Raw genomic sequence first — 15,175 nt, forward strand, 5'->3', positions numbered from 1 at the left:
GTTTTCTTGACTGCCAACCCTTATTTTCTGTCTTATTTCACGTAGCTCCTCATTTCCCATTTTCTGATTCGCTACATGCTTAGCGAGGGCCTCTCTTCTGGCAGTCTTGGTGCCAAAGGGAGCTTAAGAGGGTTCAACGCTGGTCGACAACTCTCGACATGTCGGAGACACTCGAGTCATGGCCCGGGGTTAAAATGGAGGTCCCCTTCACCCCGAGTAGTCCGAGTGGCGCTGGCTACCCAAGTGCAGGAAACAAAAATATTTTAACATAAACACCCGAGAAAGTGCTGGGGAAACAGCCCCGCTGGTAGCGTAGTGGTTATCGCACCAGACCGATATTCTGGAGGTCGTGGGTTCGCAACCCACCCGGCGGGCATTTTTTCACCACTTTCTTTTCGACTCAAAAAATTCTTCATCTCTTTCTATGACCCACCACAACCTCCCCTTTGCTTTCCGAGGTTTTCTTGACTGCCAACCCTTATTTTCTATATATATATATATATATATATATATATATATATATATATATATATATATATATATATATATATATGTATATATTTATAGAAAGAGAGAGAAACTTACGTAGCTCTACCACGAATCTTCTATACACGACGACCAGTTCGTTTTGTAAAATGACCTGTAGGTTGATGTACTCATTGGTTAATTGAGACGTTCTTGAAATAGTATCGCAACTTTTGTTTACGAAGTTTTGCGCAAGAGGTAGTCAGAATGAGCCACCTTGCGTGGCTTATCTGCTCAAGCTGCCTGAACCGCGGCATTTTGTTCCGAGTAGTACAAGCACATGCTTCCGGTGTGCCGCACTATGTAATGAAATGTGTGGATCCGCCATGAATTTTCGCTAAACCGACATAAAAGCTACCAAGCCACCCTTATTCACAAACAGAATGCGTGAAATTGAGCCAAGAGGGCACTTGAGAGTAAAGAAAAACATAGGTCTTACAAAAATGTCACCACTGCTGGGGCTAGAACACATGTCGTTCGCACCAATACCCGTGATTATACCTGTGGGGTACTAAGTTCGAACAGCGGACTACTTTATTGACTTGCTAAAAATAATAAAAGCATTCAAATTTATCCAGTAGATGGGGTTATGTACGTACAGGAACTGCCGGCTCTGACCCACAGGAGAAAGAACCTCACTCGTGAAACATTTCACGCTCAACCGGTGTCCAGTATTTTTGTTCGGGTTCAGCTCCGGTTCGGTATCAACATGGTGATCAGGTACAGCTATGCGAAGCCTGGAGGTTGTATTTTAAATTCTAGTTTGTACCGGCTTCTCCTCCGCTGCGCCATCTTCTTTAGTACAATTTTTACTGATTTTGAGGTGAAGAAGCAAACATTATCACATGGTACTTGTATCCTTTTCATCACAAGTCAAGCTGTGTAGCTGGTATACAGCTTGGTGCTTAAAAATAGAATAAGGCAAGTAATGCAGATGCTGCTTTTGCTGCTCGATGCATAATAGGCACAGAACTGTTTTTAATTTTGGAGGAGATGGGACTTTAAAACATGGTATTTCTGCAAAATCGGTGCCACAAATTTCTTACTTGCTCTAGCACAAACGTGTGGCAGCACACGTAACGTCGATCGAAGGTTTGTTTTCTCGGGTAGTGTAGTCCGGGGAAGGACCACCCAACTAGTTCAGACACAGAAAAAACACTCTACACATGCGAGCGCTGAAACCAACAGTTTACTGAACAAAATACACACACGTAAACACATATGTTTGTGTATATCAGCAGTAGCCACACTATTTGTTATTGAGCGGTGCATACGTAGGAAGTTGACTATTTTATTCAACGGAAAGATCGCTAAGCGTGTTCTCGTATTTTACACAGGCTTTTCGGGCACCAGATCGCACCTTCGCAGTGCTTGGCCAGCCGCCGCATCTACCCACTGTCAAGAAGTGATCATCCACGAATTCTGCGCAACGCCCTTCTTTGCCTGCCCCGTGTTGCCGCTGCGAGCCTGCTTCGACTACCCACGAGTGCCTTAAAAGGCGTCGTCGGAAGGAAGCCAGCTTCATTGTAGCAGTGGTTGCGGTCACCGAAACACGCTAAGCGTCTTTTCGTATTTTCACAGGTTGTTACTTTGTACCTTTTTTTTTTCTCGGGTATAAAAAGGCCGAACCTGTGCCGCAACCACTATTGCTGCAGTGCTCTTGCGATTTTTCGTGTCCTGCCGAAGAGTTTCCTTTTCTTTTTGCTGTGTACGATTTACTAAGCCGACCAATGCTGAATTAGTTAAAAAATGAGATACTTGAGGCGCGATTGGAGGAAAGATTGGACGCCCTTGTTGCGAAACTAGTCGAACGGGTCAAAGTTAAACTTCTTGACGCAGGTGTCGATCCGACTGCTTTTAACACTAAAATCTCTGAAATGGAAGACAGCATGGGTCTTCCAAATGAGTTGGTCGAAGGCGTACGCACTAAGCAAGTGCAGCTGCTTGAATCCAACAAGGCTACAAAACTTGAAAACGCCGCCTTGGAAATAAGGGTTTCTGCCCTTAAAAGGTATTCAATGATCAATAATGTCGAAGTGAAAGGCGTACCTGTCACTCAGGGGGAAGAAGGCGTCGCGATCATTTCCTCAATCGGTGAACAAGCGAAATGTCGTGTCTCGATTTGCGACCGAGAAATTGTGCACAGGGTACCAACCAAGTCGGGCCAGCAGAACATAATCACTCGTTTCTACTTTCGCACCCACAAAAATGATTTTGTGAAGAGCGCGCGGAGGGCTAGGCTGAACACTGGCCGCTTAGGGTTTTCCCGAGGAGACAAGCTAACCGTTTTTTGGGAACGAACACCTAGCCGAGGAGACTAAACGGCTCTTAGCGCAAGCCCTAAAACTGAAAAAAATAAAAAGGGTGGCTGTTCCTTTGGACAGAAAACTGCCAAATAAAAGTCCCCCAAACTGAAGACAGCCGATTCTTCCGTATCGCCTCTGAACCCGACCTAGCTATCTTCACTTGAATCGAGTCGCTTGTTGCTGATTGAGTGCCCTCGCCTTCATGGCCAACTACTTTTGCCCTTCTGAAAGTTTAAATCAACTATTTTCTGCTTCTACTTCCATCATTCATTCACCTGAACACGAGTAGTTTAAGCAGACGATTTGATGAAATAACATCTCTGTTATCATCCATTCGCCAGCAGTTTTCTATTATCTTCTTGAGTGAACCGTGGTTGACACCGAGTGATGGAAATCTGTTCGCGTTTGAAGGGTACACCTCTGAATACTGCCATCCTGAAAATAGTGGCCACGGTGGGGCAGCAATTTGCATCACTTTATTATCTTATCTCCGTCGCTCTGACCTGTCACTAGACTTACATAAATGCGAATTTGTTTGGATTGAATCTCCTGATCCATTCCTTCCAACAGACTCTAAGCAATTAGTTATCAGTTGCGTTTATCGTTCGCCCTCATCATGTCTTACTGATTTCTGTACAGCGTTAAATCATGTCCTGCGCACATTGTCATCAGAAAAAAAAACATCTTTATAATAGGTGAAATAAACGTCAACCTACTTGACCCTACCACTCCTTCATACATCGAATACACTAATGTTCTAAACGGTTATGGTTTCGAATGCCTTCTTACAGTTCCAACTCGGTGTTCTACCACCGGACCTAGCACGTTGATCGATCACGCCTTGTCTAAACTTGTTCCCGTATTCTCTTCTGGAGGGATTGAGGTAGAAATTACCGACGACTAATTCATATTTGTTCAACTAAACATGTCCTCTTGGAACAACGGTGTGCTGTTCACAAAACAGAGTCTAAACGCGCCGTTATTTCTTGAAGAAATCGGAAAAAAACCGACTGGTCAGCATTTCTGCTCCAGGACAAAGTGGGAAAAGCATTCGAGCTATTCACCCCTACCTGGTCCAATGGTCTTCAATTATTATGTACCATTGTCAAGTGCAAAAATAATTGGGCGGTTCCACATATTCCATGGCTAATAGGTAGTCTCTTGAAATGTTTCAGAAAGAAAGGCAACCATCATAAGAAACTAAAAAGCAACCATTTAACTCGTGTCTGCTAGGTCGCTACAAAAGTCTTGTGCCAGCTCTAAAGTCTTGTGCCAGCTGCTCAGAGAGAGACGCTAAAAAAATTACTATGAGAGCGAAATCACCAGTGCGGGGAATGACGTGCGAAACGAAAGGAAAGTATACACTTTTTGAGATTTCGGGTGGCTGAGGCCTCTGTCAGGCCACGTCCGCATTTATTCTCAGCGTCCCCTTGGTTTTGCCAAGAAATAAAAATCAAATACTCAAATACTCAAATACTCAAATAAAACATCAGTGAAACCTTCCGTAACAAAAATAAAATCAGACAGCAGTACATTTGACAATAAAGCTTGCAAGGGTTAAGGCTTGGGCGAGTTGGTGCGTGATTACAAATGGGGGAACAGCGCAACCACAGACAAAACACCTTCTTCTTCTTGTGTTTTGTCTGTGTTTGCGCTGTTCCCCTATTTGTAAACATTTGACAACCCATCTGACATCGCAAACACTTTTCTAAATTATTTTACACCCAACCAACAAGTTCCGCCTGAATCGCTGAACACGAATTTTCAGCGTTTGCCTAACAGTTTTTTTTCTTTTACCCAGTTCGCCTGAAGTAGTGTATCGGGTTATTTAAAATTTCAATGACGCGGGTCCCGGATTAGACAACTTTAAGCCTTCATATATCAAGTTGATTGCACATCTCATCTCTGGAGCATTCGCCCACATCGTGAATTTCATCTTTAGAACTGGTGTATTCCCATCCGTTTTGAAAAACGCCAAGCTAACAGCGTTGTTTAGGAAAGGGGACAGTCTTCACACATAAAACTACCGCCCCATAGCGGTATTATCTTTCTTTAGAAAAATTACTAAAAAACTACTTGTTTTGCGGCTGCCAAGCTATATATCAATATTTTGCATACTATCGCCGGATCAATTCGGGATCAGGGCTGGGTATTCTAGTGAACGTACCCTAATACGTCTAACTGATAAATATACAGAAGCCATTGATGCGGATTATCTGATTGGTGCGCTGTTTATTGACCTGTCGAGGCATTCGACTCTCTTAACCATGACATATTATTTAAAAAAATTACATGCAATTAGAATTACCGTCCCGACTCTAACCTTAATAAAAAGTTATTTGTTCGATAGGAAACAAACGCTATGTATCTCTGGTACTCACTCCGAATTCAAATGAACGAATATACGCGTACCACAGGGATCTCTTGTTGGTCCTCTTCTATTTTAAGTCTTTATCAATGATCTCCCGCAATGCCTTAAATTTTCAACTGGTGTAGTTTATGCTACCAATACCACTACCTTTACAACTGATATAGATTTAGAATCGCTAATCGAGAAGACTCATGCTGATAGTAATATTGGAGCTACATGGTTTCGGGAAAACCTGTGAGCCCTTAACTGGTCCAAATCTCGATTTATTATGTTCAGATATGAACACAACATAATCTTGGAAAACTCTTCCAATTGCCTAAATGGTATTCAACTTCCTTGCCGGGACTACGGCGCATTTTTAGGCGTTGAGCTTGATAAACATCACAAATTCAAAAGACACATCTCTTTGTTAAATAAAAAAGTAGCATATAGAATACGAATATTAATTATGGTTCGTCCTTATCTTGGGTAGAATACTCTAATTTTATTGTAGTATGCTTTGATTCATAGTCACATTAGTTATTGCATATCATCTTGGGGTAATACATACCCGACGCACCTGTCCCCCTTCCATCATATCCAGAATCAAGCCGTACGGATCATTACTCATAGTCATATCCGTTGTAGTTCTTTACCGCTGCTTCGAGCGCATAACATTTTGTCGGTTTCTAATTTGGTGTTGTATTGTCTTTGCAGCATAGCATTTAAATTCGTCAGCGGTAGGGTTCATATTGAAATTATCATGGTTAACCAGCTTCCACTTCAGAGCTGCATTTGTTTTGCCCTGCATGACAATGTTTTACTTTTTAAAGCTCAAACTAATTATGGTAAACAAACTGTCCATTTTTCTGCTGCTTACGAATGGAACATTTTCCCGCCCTTCACAAAAAATGCTTGAAATATTTATTGCTTAAGGAATGGCTGACGTGCTAATCTTCACTCAATTTGTGCTCATTTTATTTGTTTTTATCACGTGTTTTGTTTTCTTTTGACGTTATTTGTGCAATCTCAGTTTTGTATTATCTGTTTTGTCTGTTTCAACATAATACTGTAACCACTGTTTGTTAAAACATTTACTTGTTGATGCGTGTATTAGAGGAGGTCCCCCTACAGTATCTGACTTCGTGACGTCCACCTGTACCCATTGTATGTTGTTTCTTTGCGATGAATAAAGCAGCATCGAAATGAAAGTGCTATGGACGGCGAGCTCGCACATGCTTGTACCAGCCTGGTAACACGTTATGCCTCAATATTTTCCAGCATGGTGCTGCCAGACAGCCTTTTTCAAAGATAGGCCAACATTCGAATGTGGAGCAGTTCTGAGCTTGAAACCAATACCGGACGCTTCTTTCGAGTGCATTATTAACCTTCTTTGCATGCTTCCTTAAGATATAGTTTAAACATCTTATGGTTTGCCAAGCGTCAGTTCTGTTACAGCGCAGCGAAATTTCGCACAGAGCTTGCGCAGCTCTGGCCATGCTACATCTCTGCTTGCAGGCTTTGGAGAGGGAATACTTGGGAAGCTGCTTGCGAGGACTCAGCCATGCGCAGAGGCTGTGAAGAGCAAGCTTTTGCGGTTTTCCGCTATATGCCCAATTTGGCGCACAACTTAAAAGATTGACCCAGCGCTCAGACATGAAAGCCATCTTTTCTGATCCAAACAAGCTTTTCAAGCTGTGCAGTTTGAGCGACCCAAAAATTATTGGCACAAGACGAAGCAACGGAGGGCGTATGTTGAATGCGTAGAAGGGGTTGAGTACAAAATTTTACTTCGCTAAAGTAGATTTTAAGCTGGGAAAATTGGAAGATATATAAAGGACATGTTAATGTAGCATGTAAAGAAGGTCAATAACATGCAAAATGGCAGGTTGACTGATACTAAAAGAAAGGACAATAACGGCGCAGAAGGCCAGTGACCTGGGATTACTTCTCGATTGAGTAGTGAGTGTCTTTATTTCACGACATAATTTCTTCAGGATATAGGCTTTGTATTTTGATGCATCGAACAAATTCGTCTAGGTTCTGATTGATCACAATAGGTCCAACGGCGCCGATTTTGCGATGTGGATAAAAAAATTCTCAAGCATTTCCCAAGTGAGAGGGAAGATGGCAAAGTGCGAATGCCCGAGTTTGCCTGAAGTTACCCGAAGTTACCCGATTTGATCCGGAGGGGCGCTATGTTAAAGTCTTTGGCATTCGCACGTTCCGTACCTCTCACTTGGGAAATGCTTGGGAATTTTTTTCACTCGTTGTTTGAGGTTCCGTTGCTTGCGGAGTTGACTGCGAAGCCCGCGAAGGATCCATCTAGAACAACGAAGCGCTACGGAAACTCGACAGCTTTACGGAACCGGACGTTAGCGGCGCACCGTCGCGCGAGCGCCCTCGAGCGTCGGAATGCGGAGCTGACGAGCGAGTGCCCTGACGCGGACGGAACGCGAAGCGAATCGGCGCAGCGGCGCGCCGCCCGCAGCTACGCCGAGCAGGAGTCCGTTGCTACGGCGAGACCGTTGCTACGCACGCTCTCTCTACTCCTCCGCGCCGTTGCTAGGGGAGAGGGGGAGCGCGGACGGCGGACCAGTGATTCAGGGTCACTTATAAAGTGCATTCGCACTTAAAAAAGTGCGGCTTTGGTTTTTCTAGCATTCAGTCTTAAAGTGGGTGTGGCGGCACTGGTAGTATGCGGTGGGCTCACAATACCTTGATCTTCTTTACGCAGCTACTCGGCTGGCTGGAAATTGCGAAAATCATAAATTCATGACAGCTTCTTGGGGGGTCCAACTGCGCATGACAACCATCCAACCCCGCAGGTGTCTTGCCAGGCGCAATCATGGACGTTGGATGATCTATCTCGCGGATCATCCACATCGTGGTTTGCTCCCGCAGATATCAACCTACAGGCGGCCCATCGTGCAACTGGGCTACATATATGAAGCCTTCGTTCATATCCTCAGTGGGCACGGCGGCACTGGCAGTATGCGGTGGGCTCACAATCCCTTGATCTTCTTTACCCAGGTAAAACTACAAAACGATAAGTGAATCCGTTCTAGTGACCTTTGCTTACTGGTGCTGCCGTGCCCATGGTTGTGTCTGATGATGTGTGCTATTACTTCCCTCTTGAAAGAATGGTTATCACTACTCGGAGGAGACATTGAAACAAATCCTGGGCCCGAACTCACTCAAATAAAAAAACAGAACAAATTGTGTGCGACATTAAGGAGATAAAGGTAACGCGATTGGTAAACATAGAAATCAAAATGAATGCCCTCACATGACTAGAACAAAAGGTTGAGTCTTATCAGAAAGAAGTGACTTCCAGGAGACCTCATATCCACGTCCTATTGAACAGAATTGATGAATTAGAAAACCACAGCAAGAGATCAAATTTAATTCTTTACGGAAATTCTGAGGCTGAAAAGGAGACCGGGTAAATGCTAGAGCATGCTGTGAACAATGAAATCAGTGAAAATACTTTGGAATTAAAGACAGTCGCAATTGAAGGCATTCATCGTTTAGGAAGGCCGGAGTCCAGCAAGGCAAGGCCTGTAATTTTCAAACTTGTTGACACACGGGACAAGAGTAGCATACTGAAGAACGGTTATAAACTGAAAGGTACGAATTTCTTGATTGGGGAAGATATTTCCAAGAAAATTCGAGAAGTACGTAAGAAACTGTGGGATAGCGCCAAGCCAAATCGCCATAAAAAATACAAAAGTTGCGTTAGCATTCACCAAAGTGTACATAAACGATAAAGCCTATGTCTGGGACAGCGGTAAGGGTGAGAGAGTACCACTACAAAAAACTAAGCCACGAACAGAAGCCACCCAATCACACGACAACAACCACAGGCACAAGGCACATCTCGCTAAACCAGAGCTTACCCCCAGCAAAACGCCCCGTTCAATCTTACAAACACTGCGGAGGAAATACTGCAAAAGTACCCAAGGAACGCCAACTGCGAATTATCAATTTCAATGCTCGAAGTATTCATAACAAAACACAACATTTGGAAATTTTGTTACTTCAGCATGACCCTCACATTGCAGTGGTATCTGAAACCTGGCTGCGCAGTTATGTAGGTGACGACCCCGTTTCACCCAATGGTTATAATATATACCTGAAAAACCGAGAATCGAGGGGGCTGGGGTTGCCGTTTTTATCAAGAAATCAGTAGAAGCAGTTTTTATAAATAACTTTTTTGAGCTTAAATGCACATGCCTTAAATTATCCTGTTGGGCTGCAGCTTCATTCTGTATACTCTGTATAGACCACCTGATGCCGGAATCGATTACGTTGAGAAATTACGTGATGGCATGTTGCAGTTCAAAAATACCAAGATATTAATGATTGGTGAATTTAACTTCTCAGGCGTTAACTGAGAGCTGTTGTAGACAGAATAAGGATCCAACAAATAAATATATATTTTTTTGATATTATGCTTGCACATATTTGGTTCAATTAGTTAAAGGGACAGACAAGCGATTTTCTTCGTGTTTATGTTCTCTAGCTCATATGATAGCCAGCGTTTTATTTAGCCCGGTAACCCCAAGCAATTTTTTCAGAAATTGGTCAAACTAATTTTAATTTGGCAGCAAACTTCGTGAAATCGGAATGGTGGTGGTTCGTAGTGTCGAAACTTGACACTACAATATGTGTCCTTGTCACGTGACCTGCAGATCTGGCAGCAACTGTAACTGCTGAAACGTTTCTTTAAGTATTGAAAACCTTTCAATACAAGTATTTGGACAAAGTTAAATCGCATATGTATTTCTAAACATTATTTTTGAAAATTTTAATAACACGCCGCCCACCGTCGCTGGGGTTCTCTCTGTGTGGCTAACTCAGCCTCCATGTCAGAATCTGCGGCAGCGTTCAGTAAACAGACCCAGTGAAGGAGCTTTGACGATTCTGCCTGAGTCAGGGGCGTTTGTTCTGCCAAAATATTTGATTTCAGTTTCCATATACGCCAACGGCAGCTTAAAAAAAAGAAAACGCCGCGCCCGGGGAGAAACGAACTTCCCACCTCCATTACGTGAAGCCAGATTCTACCTATCGTCTATTCCAAAAGATGGCGCATTCGTGCAATATAGACCGTTGCATAAAAACACACATACAGGAACAGGAAAGCCAGCGATTCATGCTTTTTTTAGCTGTGGACAAGTTTTTAAATCTCGTTTTTCATTTCGCATACAGACAAAAGTATGTTGCCGAGCTACTCTATGTCATCATTGTCAGCATTATATTCGGGAGGGACAAATACGGCTCGAAAATCTAAAAATTTTGATTTAAAAAGTTAGCGTTAATTACAAAACCATTTCTCGTCAAGGTGCTTTAAGTGATGCTCTTTTATTTGGGATAGAGAATACATACTCGACAAAAATCGATTATCTGTCCCTTTAAAGAACCCACTGGTATCAAGGGTACATCCAGTTCTATATTAGATCTTGTTTTCGTTCACCGTGATTTTAAGGAGAGTGCTGTAGCAGTGGAACAAGGCTTATCAGATCATCATCTTGTATGTACCTCTCTGCAGTTGGAAAGGCCAGTGAGTAGCGATAAATGTTCGTTACGTTCCTTCAAGAACTATTTACAAGCTAACGATGAATATATTATTAGACATTTGGAATTGCACCTTGCTGATTTTGACGGCAACGACGTACGCGCCCTTTAGAACCGGTTTAAGGAAATGTGCCACTATTGTCTACAAAATGTTGTTCCAACTAAGCCAAAAAGAGTTTATAGGCACACGCCCTGGATTACGCGCAAAATAATCCAGCTTAAGCGAAGAATGGAACGTTTCAACAAAAGGCACGCACAATCGTCTGTTGTCGAAGAACTCAAGCGCAGTTTGGAACGTGAGGTACGCAGTCCTAACGTCCAATGTTACAACATTGTTGCCTGATTTTTTTTCAAAACGACCCCAGCAAATTTTGGAATTGCGTTACTGAAAAAAAGAAACCGGTGAAAGAAACGGTAGCAGACGGATCTGTTATTTCAGATCCGCAAGTAATCACTCAACATTTCAACCATTATTTTCAAAGTGTATTGTCTGCTTCCTGCGCGTGTCCGCTCCAGCACACAGTGTATCGCCCGTCTCATGTTAACTTTATTTCGTACTCTGGTGTGTTATCTATGCTTTTGAACCTTAATACTAAAAATCCTGTGGCCCCGATAGCATTCCAAACATATTTCTTCGCTGTAATGCTGAGTCACTAGCAAAATGTTCTGTTGTTTTGTTCCGCACTTCTTTAATGTATGGGGAGCTGCCCGTAGACTGCAAGATAGCTCTGGTCGTGCCTATCTTTAATAAGGGGGACCACCTGTGTTTTCAAAATTACAGACCGATATCATTAACATCATATCGCTAGAAGCTAATTCAACACATTATTTCCACTCGCATTCGTGAATACTTAGACAGCCATAATATTCTAACAAGTTTCCAACAGGGCTCTAGAAAGGGTATTCTACTATAACTCAGTTAGTTACAGAATTTCATTTGTTTTCGCACACGCTCGACAACACCCATCAAATCGATGCAATTTCCTGCACTTTAGCAAAACATTTGATAAAGTACCACATGACAAACTAATTCTAAAGATGCCAAATATTGGCCTCCACCAAATGCTGGTCACATCGATTGCGATGGACCAGATTGCGATCCTGGACCAGGACGAAGTTTTCTTCAACTGCGAAGTTTCTGAAAAAGCTGTATAGCTTTCCTTTGTTGCCGTATGGCTGCATTTAGGCGGATTTCAAATTTTCCTTCACATGGGTTGCGAACTATCTAACAAACCGGAAGCAACTGGTCACAACAGATGGGCTAGAATCTGACTACCTTGATGTTACTTCTGGAGTTCCGCAAGGAAGTGTGCTGGGAGCATTGCTTTTTATTCTGTACATAAATGATACTGTTGATGTAATTACACCTGGTGTACAAATCCGATTGTTCGCGGATGATGCCGTTTTGTTTCGGGATGTTTCATGCTCTCCTGATCCGTGGGAACCTAATATAAATATTACTAACATATTTGACTGATGCAATTAGTGGGGAATGGTATCAAATGCAGAGAAAACATTGTATCTTCGCGTAACACGGAAGAAAGTGACTTACGAATACCAATACACATTAAGAACATCACCGTTGAAACAGGTAACCAGTCATAAATACTTTGGTGTCACATTAACCAGTAATCTATCGTGGAATATACACATTGACAATATTTGCTCGTCCGTATTCCGTAAACTCTGCTTCTTAAGACACAAACTAAACAATTCCCCCGCAAACGTGAAACTCCAGCTACTTTACTTTTATTCGGCCGAAGATTGAATATGCCTGCATAGTTTGGGACCCCTATACTGATCACAACATCCGTAAACGCGAAAGAAATCAAAAAAAGGTTGGTAGGTTTATTTATTCCAAATACTCACGCCCCGATTCTTCCTCACAGTTCTTGCTGACTAACTTTCTTTTGTCACTCAGCAAATGTGAACTGTCTATCAACCCATCTTTGTATTTGTACCCATTGTCAACAAGGTACCATAGACACCACAAACCAAATGCTTTCACCCCATATTTTGCTGCTACTGACACATTCAATTATTTTTTTCCCCGAACGATACTAGAACAGAACGACTTACCAACTGTAAAAGTGCCTTGGTGTTTGTATTGTTTGTATTTTTCTTTGCCTTTTATCTTTGGTTCCTCCTTGCTTGGACCTAATGGTAATCTGCAGTAAGTATTAGATAAATAAATAAAAATAAATAAATAAATAAATGTTGCATGCCGAACTCCTAATACATGCGAGAGTCCTATTGGTGCGATTTACCAAAACAGTACCTCAGTACCGAAGAAAAATGAACTCGTATTATCGGCATATATTGTCTTTACCTGCTTCATATATATTAGCAATATTATTGATATTAATGCGGGTAATATGGTTTCAAACTTATAAACGTATATCACGAGTGAAATGACTATTTCGTTGGTGTTAGGAAGACTAAGAACGTGAATTCAGGAAAGTGGAGCTTATGAACTTCTGTATTCATTTTTCCGCTTCTTCTAATGCACATACACGGACGCCCCAGCCACCACGCCATCCATTGCGAGAAGCCGGCGCTATATGACGTTAACCTCGGCGGCCCCGCGAAGTTAATCGAGCGCACGGCGGCCTTGGCACTCGGTACCTCGACATGGTGTAAACCTCCAGGAGAGAAGGGTAGGGGCGCACGGCTCCACTTTTAGCTTGCCCGCTTTTCTAATCTGTCACGTGTTAGCCTGAAATAACCGCGGCCCGGCAGAACGCCTCCTTCAAGGAGCTGCGACCACTGAGGGCGCGTCGGCCGGGCGCGTAGCGGCCGCGTTCATTCTTCTCCTGCTCTTCGTATACCCCGGCAGATAGGAACGCACGGGACGGGGTCAGCTGCAGGGAGAGGATGGCGAGGGCGTGAGGGGAACCAATCTTTGTCACAGAGTAATTGCGCACCTGTCACGAGGTATTCCTGGGTTTCTGAAAGACGTGTATACTCAATCGCGGATTCTGCACCTGGAACAGTTCGTTTATTGATTGATTGATTGATTGTAGAGTTTAACGCGCGGAAGCAACGCAGCGGATGAGGCGTGCCGTAGTGGAAGGCTCCGGATTAATTTTGGCCACCTTGGAATCTTAAACGTGCGCCGAAATCGGCCCCGTTCATATAACGTTGCTGTTATAATTAAGAAGCCCGAGGAGAACGCGGGCATTTGATACCCCAAATTAATAAAATTTCCTTCCAGTGTCCGTTTATATGCGTTTTTAGGGGCGGCGGTGCCCTCTCTTGGGAACGTTCGACATCAACGCCATGCAGATACTTTAGCTAGTCAAGAGGGGGCGCCAGACACTTTGGCGAATCACTGCTCCGCACTTGACATCTTTTACGTTAAGAAAAACTGATTTAATTTTGTAAGGGCACTGAATGCGGAAGCAATGATGTCTAGTTGAATGCCCGAGACGTATTTCTACCGCCCGGCGTTTGTGTTCCTCGTGCTGGCGCTCATGCTTTTGCCGCCTGAATCGATTTGCTTTGCAATCCACTTCCGTCTTACGGTTTTGAATGGCCTCAATAGGTCTCCTACTCGTGGCTCTGCTGCTGGTTCCTTCACCGTGCTTTGGAAGAGTTGACGACGATGGCAGATTCCGATGCCTTCCTGTTCGCTCGCAGGCTTCGCCGGTGGTGTACCGGCGTGGAGGGTCACCTTTCGGTACTGACGAGTTCAAGTGGGTGCTGTGTAACGGCGAGTGCTTCGGAAAGCTTTGAAAACGCGATGCCTTGGAGCAATTTGCTATTTCAGTCGCCGGCACCGTAACAGCTGCTTTTTGATACGAAGGCGGAGAATGCCGGCTTCTTTGCTCAGTGGGTCGTTTAGTGCTTTTAATGCTTTCGCTCTATAGCCATTTTAGCGGATGGGGAGTGGAAAGGCGGAGAGGTATTTGGGATTGCTGACCATAAGGAGACTTGAATATTCTCCGTGCAGGATCAACACACGACAAAATAAATTCAAGGCTTGAATATTGCAATATTTGAATGTTTCAAATAATAAATTCAATGCAAAAAAGCACTTTCTTCCCGCATACAGATAGGGATCGCTTTAAAAATCAAGCTTTTGTTTCGACATTTTGCTCATCTGAAATTACCCACAAAAGTTTGAAAAAGAAACATTTCGTCCCCGGGTACTGCAAAAAGTATGTGTTTTCCGCAAGTTTTCCGCACCCATAGCGACCAACGGGAACAACAGACACGGGCCGTCCAGTGGATTTCGGCTGCCCTCGAAAAGCAGCGCCCAAGCGCCAGGTGCTCGCTACCACCCAAGCACAGGGGCAGGCGCGGGTGCCAGAAGGCGGGAGTAGTGAGGGCTGCTCGCCGAGTAAAGGACACCACGCCGAGGTGATATGTCCCCGCATCGCGATGACCCTCCCCTCGGATAGTCGTCCGCCGGATG

The 15,175-nt window shown here is 43.6% G+C and overlaps 1 non-coding gene across 1 annotated transcript; it reads left to right on the forward strand.

Annotated features, from left to right (window-relative positions):
* Positions 1–301: 301 nt before the first annotated feature.
* Trnai-gau (transfer RNA isoleucine (anticodon GAU)) lies at positions 302–374 on the forward strand. The gene has a single exon. It is a non-coding gene; the product is annotated as a tRNA-Ile (tRNA).
* The last annotated feature ends 14,801 nt before the right edge of the window (positions 375–15,175 follow it).

Source organism: Haemaphysalis longicornis, unplaced genomic scaffold (assembly GCF_048455015.1).
Source record: "Haemaphysalis longicornis isolate Haplotype H1 unplaced genomic scaffold, Haemaphysalis longicornis Haplotype H1 scaffold_6, whole genome shotgun sequence".
NCBI classification, from domain to species: Eukaryota; Metazoa; Arthropoda; class Arachnida; order Ixodida; family Ixodidae; genus Haemaphysalis; species Haemaphysalis longicornis.